The sequence below is a fragment of the Centropristis striata genome, chromosome 21, assembly GCF_030273125.1.
Source record: "Centropristis striata isolate RG_2023a ecotype Rhode Island chromosome 21, C.striata_1.0, whole genome shotgun sequence".
Taxonomy (NCBI): Eukaryota; Metazoa; Chordata; class Actinopteri; order Perciformes; family Serranidae; genus Centropristis; species Centropristis striata.
In genome coordinates, this window is record NC_081537.1 from 5,155,810 (window position 1) to 5,165,983 (window position 10,174).

Below are 10,174 nucleotides of genomic sequence, written 5' to 3' on the forward strand. Positions count from 1 at the left end.
GACACAAAATGACTATAAAAAGAAACAAAATGACAAAAAAGACACAAAATTACCAAAAAAAGACACAAATTGACCACAAAATGATCAAAAAAAAGACACAAAATTGACACAAAATTACCAAAAAAGACACAACATGACCAAAAAAAGACACACTGGCATCTGGTCCAACACTGGTGTATTCCTGTTTTAGTCCTATTCCAACAAGCCTCACACAGTCAAGCTCAGACCAGACTCATAAGGACTATAATAATGCAAATACGTACAATAAAAAAAAATCTGGTCTAATAACATATTCACTCACAATGAATAATTAAACTAAGATAATATGGCACAAAGCTATATTAATTAAATTGAAATGAAAGTATGTGTTTAAATTAAATTTAAATTTGCACACAATAGTGAAGTCAGCAGAGCCTGGGTGTCGGGCCCCCGGACCTAATCAGGGATCTGCCAGCCACCAATCGGGGCCTTTATGGATGACCTGACGGTTACCACAGAGTCTGTACCAGGGTGCAGATGGATCCTGCAACGGCTGGAAAGCTTTCATAATATTGTGCACAGCATACAACCTCAAAATATTGTTCTAATTGTCATTGTTTATTGTATTTATTTATTTTTTGCACTACCTCAGACCTGAAGCTTGTTATGCACAACTGTTTTTTTTATTATAAATATTTAACCTGTGGTTCTAATTTTTACATGTTGCATTTTTCTTGTTAATAAAAATATTTCTGTTAAATTTTGGGGTCTTTGTTTTTATCCTTGTGGTATCGAAAATGGTATTGCGTATCGAATATTTTCCTGAGTATCGGTATCGAGTTAAAAATTTTAGTATCGTGACAACCTTAGTCTCAGGAGATGGTAGGGATTGCCCAGAAGCCTCTGCAACATCGCCCTCTATGTTGTGTGGTGGACTACAATAAATACAAGGGGAGTGTTGACCTGTCTGATCAGCTCCTCTAATATTATTCTGTACACAAGAGGTCCACCAGGTGGTACAGTACACTGCTGTACCACTTTACAGACAAAGCTGCCACCAACAGCTACATTCTGCACACAGAGATGTGTCTGCTCACAGAGTCTGTCCCATTTCCCACCGCCAGTTCATGGAGGAGCTGTCTGCAGAGCTGTGTGGAGTCCCCAAAGGCAGTGATGTGGCACCCAGAGGAGCACAGGGCCTACCGAGTCCCTGGCCACTGTGAGGAGGATGAGGAGGAGAAGGAGGGAAGCTCCTCATTTGAAAGAAGGAGGTCAGCAGACACTGCAACAGTGCACTATTTGTAGGTGTGCTCGACGATCTGAACTGCTTTAGTCAGTGGCACAGCAGCAGAAATTTTCCAAATTTGTATTTATTTTGTGAAGATAATTTGCCCTTTTTTTGCACACAATAATATATTTCTAATTTTGTATATAGTTATTAAAGATCATTTGCACAAATCAGTGTGTTCTCATTTTTTTGTAAACCATTTATTCTTGTTGGTATTTTTTTTGCACTTTTGTAGTTGATGTTTGATATGTTTGTGATTTTTATATGTAGTTTCCACTATTTGCTACATGTTTGCATTTGATGTTTGTGATGATTTAATAATATATTTCTCTGGAGAAAAAAAAGTTTTTGATTCAGTGCCATTTCATTAATTTATGACATAGGATAAAAGTTTATTAAAATTGCCCTTTTCACTGGTTTGTAGTGGAAGATAAATGTGTGTGTCGTCTGCATAAAAGTGATATTGCACATTGTGTTTACTGATGATTTGGCCCAATGGAAGCATCTCGACAGAAAACAGCAATGGGCCAAGGATAGAGCCCTGGGGGACACCACATGTTAAAGGGGCCACAGATGATGAGGCATTCTCTAAGATAACTAAGAAGGTTCTGTTTGAGAGATAAGACTTAAACCATTCTAGGGTTGTATCCCTAACGCCGACTCATTTCTCCAGCCTGTCAAGTAAAATCGAGTGACCCACGGTATCAAAAGCAGAGCTGAGATCTTATGGTAAAATACGAATCATCATGCCTTATACTAAACATTTTTTTGGCCTCTCTTGTGTTTCACATTAAACTTTTGTTGTACAGAAAACTGTGATAAAAAAATCAAGTCTGTGTGTACATTTATTTGAAGTTGCCCATGTTGTTCATTCCAACAACATTACATTATGGCTGTCTTCACATTTGGCTGCTCTGGACCGCATGCACTGCGAGACAGGAGGCGCTTCAGTATGATCCATGTTTTATTTACTGGACTGCAGCCACTTGGCAGCTTACATGTGTTCCTCAGAAAGCCTGGCTTTGTTAAAAGCACAGGCTCGCCCGTTTGCTGTTGGGAAGATGCAAGCTGTGAAATTCCAAATGTGAGAGGAACATATATTAAGGTGCTAAAGGCTATTTCTATGCAGCGCAGTCCTCAGAGGAAGGTTGCATTGAGTTTATGCACACTGAATTACAGTAACTCCCTGGTTGTTATTATTCAACATAATGTGCTGCTATGAACATTAAATATGATTCTCTCCTTTCTTTGTAAAGATTTTCCATTTCTTTGCTGGTGAAATCTGTTAATACGTGATGGCTTGCTTGACATCTATTGTTGAGCTTGAAAATGATGTGTTCAATTGGATAATAGCCACAACATTCTTGTGCGTTTGTAGCTTTTTCAAATTCAGGCTTTCTGACAGCCAGAGGAGTGCTAGTTTACTGTTCTGTCCCTCACAGCTAGGCGCCTCTTCAGTCATTAAAAAGGCGTTTGGCTGTTGTTTCTCATATCAGCAGCTCTCAACCCCCTACTTCAATCTGGTCTTGAAAGTGTAAAAGCTGGGAGTGCACCAAGAGACCAGGGTGAAAATAGTAATTTGAAATATGCATGTAACCACAGGCTCCCCGAAACCAGGACGTTTTCGGCCAGAGGGTTGGCATGACCCTACAGGCAGAAACATCCCAGATACCTGCCCAGGGGTGCCTCAAGCGAACCCGCCATAGCTGAAAACTTAGGGTACAAAATGGTGACATTATTGGTAATGTAGGAGAATTAAACACAGCAAAAACATCATAATGAGGGAAAATTATCTGAAATATGCTAAATGTAGAGGGTGGGAAAATACAGGGTTCGTACGGATGCTTGAAATCCTTGAAAATGCTTGAATTTTAATGTTGAATTTCAAGGTTTGAAAAGTGTTTGGATTTTGCATTAAGTGCTTGTAAATGCTTGGAATTCTTACTGTATTTCTCTTGCAATCTGACTATAGATAACCGCATTTTCACACTACTGGTCAAAAGTTTCAGAACACCCCAAATTTTCCAGAATTTTATTGAAAATGATGCAGTTTAATGTCTCAGTGTACTCTGAAATTAATGCATAGAACAAATAAACAATTGAAGGTAAAAAAAAAGATATCATAGAATCAATTTAGAAACAAAAATGTATTCTCAAGGAAACTCACTGACACCTTGACTTTCTTGGAAATTTCTCTGTAGGAAACACCTACATTTTAAGTGTCATGATGATCTGTCTCTCTTCTATGGTTAATTGCCTTTTCTTCGCCATTTTTATAGTAACACACTACTTTCTGCAGTACACTACTGTTCAAACAATTCTCACAACCGTATGGCACCACAGTGTGTTCCAACACTACTTTTATGCAGAAAGAGGGGGTTGTAAGTGATCAAGAAAAGTTGGGACACCTTTAGGAATTGGTAGCACCAACTTTTAAGGCTTAATCAACCTCCATTGCTGCAGAACTGCTTTAAGTTTTTAACCCATTTCTTGTTCCCTGAAAAAGGCCTATTTGTGTAATTCTGAAATTTACATTATTTTTCAGTTTTGGTTAAGCTTACCTTTTTTATTTACCTCTGGCAGTTCACCACTTACCTTTGTACCCTTTCAAGCTGTTCATTTGACTTGAACTGCTTGAATTTCAATAAAAAAATGGAAAAATTGGGGTGTTAAAAAACTTTTGACTGGTAGTGTATATTGAATATATTTATTATTCTCCCTCCTACACTCACTTCTACACATAACATTCTCCCGTTCTCACCATTCAGACTTTCTTTCACATCCTCAATCACACCCCTCTTAACATAAATTGCTACTCCCTTTTCATTCACTCCCCCAATTTTGACAAATAAATCCCCTTTCCATTCACTCCTCACTTTCTCCACACATCTTTCACCCCAGTGTGATTCTCTCTCTCTACATCATGAGTCTCAAACGTGTGGCCCGCGAGCCAATTGCGGCCCTCGTGACGATATTTTGTGGCCCCCACCTTGATATGAAAGTTTAATGTGAGTTTTATATGAATGGCACTTTACCGTGTTGTGTGTGGAAGGTCCCTTTAATTACTTTTTTGGGTAATTTTGTGTCTTTTTTTTGTAAATGTGTGTCTTTTTTTAATGATGTTGTGTCTTTTATTGATAATTTTGTGTCTTTTTTAATAATTATGTCTTTTTTTGTAATTTTGTTTCTTTTTTAAGTAATTTTTTTTGTCATTTTGTGTCTTTTCTGTCATTTTGTGTCTTTTTTAAATAATTTTGTATCTTTTTTAAATAATTCTGTGTCTTTTTTTGTTCATTTTGTTTCTTTTTTTAAGTAATTTAGGGTTTTTTGGACATTTTGTGTCTTTTTTGGTAATTTTGTGTTTTTTTTTAATGATTTTGTGTCTTTTTTTTAATAATTGTTTGTCTTTTTTTTTTGTAATTTTGTGTCTTTTTTTGGTCATTTTGATACTGCCTCCAGCAGCCCCCAGGTAATTTGAGTCTGAGACCCCTGCTCTACGCCATTCTGATCTGAGTCCGTTTGCATTAAAGGATATTAATGTAAAATTCATATTGTATACTAAATAAAAGAAAAGATAGGTAATTCTGATTTCAAATTAGCTGTATACTGAACCATCACTTGGTGTCCTTTTCTTTCCTGCCATCCTTAGTTTTTTTTAACATTTTCAAAGATGTCATCTTCCCATTCAAATTCTAACTGGTCTCTAAGGAGTTCTAACCTTGTTTTAATGCTTCTTTTCCTTTGTGTTAGTTTTTCTTTTCCTCCTTGTCTGGCTGCTTCAGCTGCTGCCACGTTCATTGTCTCTGCTGCTTTTCTTCCCTTCTCCAGTTTGTCACTGTCTCTCTCTCTCACCTTCTCTATCGGGACTCCATCTGCCCCCGTTCTCTTGGTTTCTCCGTCGTCCTCGCTGCTCCGTGCCGTCATCCTCTGCTGCTCTTCTTTCCATTTCACCATCCTGTGCACCCGTTCTGCTGCCACTGCTCTTCGTCCGTCTTGGGAACTTCCATTTCACCTCACTTTCCTCAAAAAGCTCGCTTGCAGTCTTTGCTTCTCTTTCAAATGTGCTCTACTTGTTTCTTTCTTTGCATTTTCTTGCATAATGCCCTTGTTCATGACACCTGTGGCCAAGGCCGGCTCTAGGCATAGGTGACATAGGCGGTCGCCTAGAGCGCCATCTGCTGGAGGGGCGCCGCCAGTGACCCTCGAGGGAGAAAAAAAAAAACAATAATAATTTTCGATACCCATTGTCACCCTCCCTTTGTGTTCTGTCTTGATAATAATAAATATTAACAAAATAAAGAAACAGATAAACAATGACATTTTGTCACTTGTGGTCCTGATTCACGTGACGTGTGGTCATTGCCTTGCCCCCTTTAGATGGTCAGATCGCTGACACGTTATGTTTTGATATATCTTGCAAGATGAAACGGCCGTCAAAGCTCTCTGGTGCTCAGTATTGAAAGAGAAGAGGAGGAGGAGAAGAAGTCCCAATCTTTTTTTAAATGCTGTTTTGTGTGAAGACGTTTCATTTGTATTAGCTTGCTAGCTAGGTTGAAATAAAGAAACGCTAGCTTAACACAGTTAAGCACATTTTTTGTGTGGTTTGCACTTTCATTGTCTCTCTTGTCTCTAACCTTGTCTTCTAACTCTAACTTTTAGCAGTCTCCAGCTGTGCTTCTTTGCGAATTGACTTGTAAGTTAATGATTATATAGACAGACAGTTGTATTATAGCCTGGTTGGCACCATGGGCAGACAACAACGGGAGTTCCACCCTCCATGAAACAGCAAGTGCAGCTGTTCAAAACCAATGGATCTCACCTAGGGCACCAAATGGGCTAGAGCTGGCCCTGCCTGTGGCATTGAAACTCCGGGCACTCTCTAAATATTTAGTTCATTTTTCCCCCTGCTGTGACAGGTGCTCCAGGGTCATCATTAGCGCTTACAATGCTCTCGCTAGCATTAGCGTTAGCCATCTCCACCACGAGGTAGCCCGGCACTCGCTGCACGTCTTTCTTCGACACCACCTTGGTCTCCAGCACAAAATCCACAAATCACTTATTTTCTGTTGATTCTACTCAACTTGGTAGAAAGAAAATTCTCCTTTTCCTCCGACTGCAGCCTTCCTGTGGGCGTATTTTGTTATTTTTAAATCTTTTTATAATAAAAAAATATATAATATATACATTTATAATGTGCTTTACCATCATTACAATTTTTTTTCAAACACACAATAAGTTTTCTTTCAAATATTCCAAATATTCAAATATTCCTACAAAATCCTTAATTACATACATTTCATTGATAAAGGCACCTTGGTTCAGGTATTGCACAATAAAAAGTAAACAACAAAAAGGGAGAGAAAAGAGAACATGATAGTGGCACTAATAATAATACTGAACGTTTTTGTTTTGAACAGATACATGGTGAAAAGGATATAATAATACACCCAAAGAATTTGTTTCTACAGAGCAATTAAACTCTTTCATCTCAGGTGGTTTCTCCTTGAACAAGTTTGAAAAGATTTCACTTGAAGTTGTAAAGAAAAAAGCACATTTCTACCATGTTTCTATGATTTGGGTCTATTTTCCAACCATGAAGGGACTTGAACCCTCAATCTTCTGATCCAAAGTGAGACTCCTTGTCCATTTGGCCACATGGTCTCCAAAAACAGCTAACTTACATGAAAAAACTGAATCAAATGTATAAAAATGAACAAATTTTTGAATGTCAAAAAGGTGTGGAGAGGGAGCTAAACTTTGCCAAACAGGTCAGTGTGTAGATGGCTTGTTAGCTCGTGTGGAGGGAAATTAGCTTAAATGGTAATCAGCTCAGTTCACATGTAAAATTTAGATGAAAAAACAGCAACGTTCCATGACTGGCCAGTATGGGGATTGAACCCATAACCTTGGCGTTATTAGCACCACGCTCTGACCATCTGAGCTAACCGGCCTATTTTGGATGGTTTTTTTGATCAAATTTGTTCTGGAAATAAACTAAATAAGATGTACAAACCAAATGGGAAGCTAAATTGGACTGTTGGATTCACATGTGAACATTAGTGGAATTAATGCCAAACTTCACCCAAAGTATTTGTTTCTACAGAGCAAATAAACTGTTTCATCTCAGGTGGTTTCCGCTTGAACAAGTGTAGCTGTAAATGTTTCGGTTGAAACAAAGCACCGTCACACCGTGTGTCTATGATTTAAGATCTATTTTCCAACCATGAAGGGACTCGAACCCTCAATCTTCTGATCCGAAGTCAGACGCCTTGTCCATTAGGCCACATGGTCTCACGTGGAAAAAAAATTAATCAAATGTCAAAAAAAATTTTACAAGTTTTTGTTCACTCACGTCCAAATTGATAAATGCAAAGCCTTGCGTAGAAATGACTGTACGCCCACTTTTCTGTAAAAAAAAAAAAGAAAAAAAATGCTTGTAGTAGCTAATAACTTAAATCTGGCAGTGTGTAACCACTAGTGTTGGGACAACGAAGCTTCGTGAAGCATTTGCTTCTTTTTTTCTGACTCTACTAGATGGCGGTCTTGGCTTTTTTTTTTTTAAATGGTAATTGAGTGTGTTTTCAGCCCTTTGTTGAACAAAGAACACCATGTCTTGGGCTCCGTAAATAAAGCAGATGCTTCACGAAGCTTCGTTGTCCCATCACTATCTCACAGTACTATGGAAACCATGAGAGGCAAGTAGGAAAAAATACATTCTGGTGATTCATTTCCTAAGATACACATTGACTCACTCAATACACATTGAAATAGCATCAATTTTACCATTTCTGTATATCTTCTTTAATTACCAACATTGCCATTTCTTACATTCCTGTTTAAATGATTCATAATAAAAGATGAATAATTCCATCTCAGATTAAAATATATAGCCAGTTTTACTAATGAAACAATTGGTTCAAACTAGTGCTGGGACAACGAAGCTTCGTGAAGCATTTGTATTTTTTTTTCCCCACTAGATGGCGGTCTTGGCTTAAAAAAAAAAGGCTTCATCAATGGTGATTGATTGTGTTTCCAGCCCTTTGTCATACCAAATTTAATTGGAAAAATCAAACACCAAGATTCAAACTTACCACTCAATGAACCACATCCACATTATGTGCCAATTTCTATAACACAAGGTATATGTGGCAAACATTAAAACAAAAAAGAAGAAGAAGAAGGAGCCAAGAGACCAACTTTGTATAATAGACAGTGTGCAACAATTTCTCAATGAAAAATGAAATGGTGCAACATCTAGGTCAAATGAATTCTCTTGGCCCCCGATAGAGAAAATATGTATTCCAGTGAAGAAGACAGGAGGAAAAGTATAAATTGAACAATAAAATTAGAGAGACAAGTTGCTATTTAGTTTTATATTTAACTTTGCTATTCTTTCATTTTCCTTTTCACTCATACAAATCAACCTCCCAAACTCTTTAACCTCTTTGTCACTTTACACTATAATAGCATTAATAATCATGTTTTGGAGTTGGTAAATGATGGAGCTGTGGCATATGATATGTCAGGGCTCCTACTGGGCTGCACAGTTGATCCACCGTCTGAGTTCACAGCAGGATTTGCAAGCACAGGAAATGCCAACAGTAAGCAGTGAGAAGGGCTTCCGGAGGGCTTTATACAGTCATTTTGCTTTGACCAGTACTAGGATGATGTGTATTTTTGCATTTTAATTACAACTTTATTCCAAGTAATCTGATTTTCCACCTCTGATTAAGTGTAATTTCACTATTGATTTGAACTATTATAAGCTGTGGTTGAATTATGATTAGATCATACACAGTATTACACAAATATATCGTCACACTGTCAAAATTGTTTTTTTTTGCCTAAATCATCTCCTCATTGCCACCTATGGTAAAATAACCTCCATCCTCAGTTGATCAGATCATGTGATTTTACCCCTTTAAGATAATAGCCTATGTCAAGTGTGTGACTTAAGCGGATTTATTATGCCCAAGTCAAAATAAAATGTGACTTAGGCAATTTTTTGAACATGCCTTTGTGACTTAAGAAAGATATGGTAGCACTTTATTTTGAAGGTGTCTACATAAGAGTGACATGAGCGTGTCATAAACATGGCATGGGATGTGTCATGAACATTAATGACACTTTGAAGTAACATTAATGCTCATGATACTTGTCATGTCATGCTTCTGACAGGCTTGTGTGACTCTTATGTAGACACCTTCAAAATAAAGTGTAATTTTGTGTCTTTTTTGGGTCATTTTGTGTCTTTTTTTGGTCATTTTGTGTCTTTTTTTAGTAAGTTTGTGTCTTTTTTTGGTCATTTTGTGTCTTTTTTTAGTCATTTTGTGTCTTTAATTTGAGTTTGAGCTCCTGTCGGCTATACAAAATCTAGTCAAGTTTTGAGTGAACAGAAAGCCAAGCTCTATATCTGAAAAGGTTTTTCCCTCAAACTAAAGTGAAAACCTTTCTTATGTTGTAGCACTGCACCAGTTACGTTCATCTGCAGTTGGAGCTGCTTCAGTAACATCTAATATCAACACATTATAATGCTGAGCTGGGGAATCTTTAAGATGGGACGATTTGCTTGCAAAAAGATTATGGCTGGTAGTGCAGAATAAATATATGAATACAACAGAGTGCAAACAATTAGGCATCCTCATCACATTTAGTACTACAAACAAGCCAGGAGGGTTGCTGTGTATCACTGGTTGATTGGCTGCATTTACTCCCTGAAGGCAAATAGCAGGGGAATGAAACTTAATTATTCTGTTTCAACATATTATCATGGAAAGACAATGCAGTGGGCTGTGCTGGGTGGATATAACTAACACCAAAGGCTACAAAAGAGATAAATCTGTTTGGCTCTACATGGGTTGCTCTCTTTAAAGCAAAAAAAACCCTCATTGTGATAAACAGTTTAAC

General features: G+C 37.6%; 2 non-coding genes across 2 annotated transcripts; both read right to left on the reverse strand.

Moving 5' to 3' along the window:
* Positions 1–7,144: 7,144 nt before the first annotated feature.
* Positions 7,145–7,218, reverse strand: trnai-aau (transfer RNA isoleucine (anticodon AAU)). Its single transcript has one exon. It is a non-coding gene; the product is annotated as a tRNA-Ile (tRNA).
* A 267-nt stretch (positions 7,219–7,485) lies between these two features.
* trnar-ucg (transfer RNA arginine (anticodon UCG)) lies at positions 7,486–7,558 on the reverse strand. The gene has a single exon. It is a non-coding gene; the product is annotated as a tRNA-Arg (tRNA).
* Between the last annotated feature and the right edge of the window lie 2,616 nt (positions 7,559–10,174).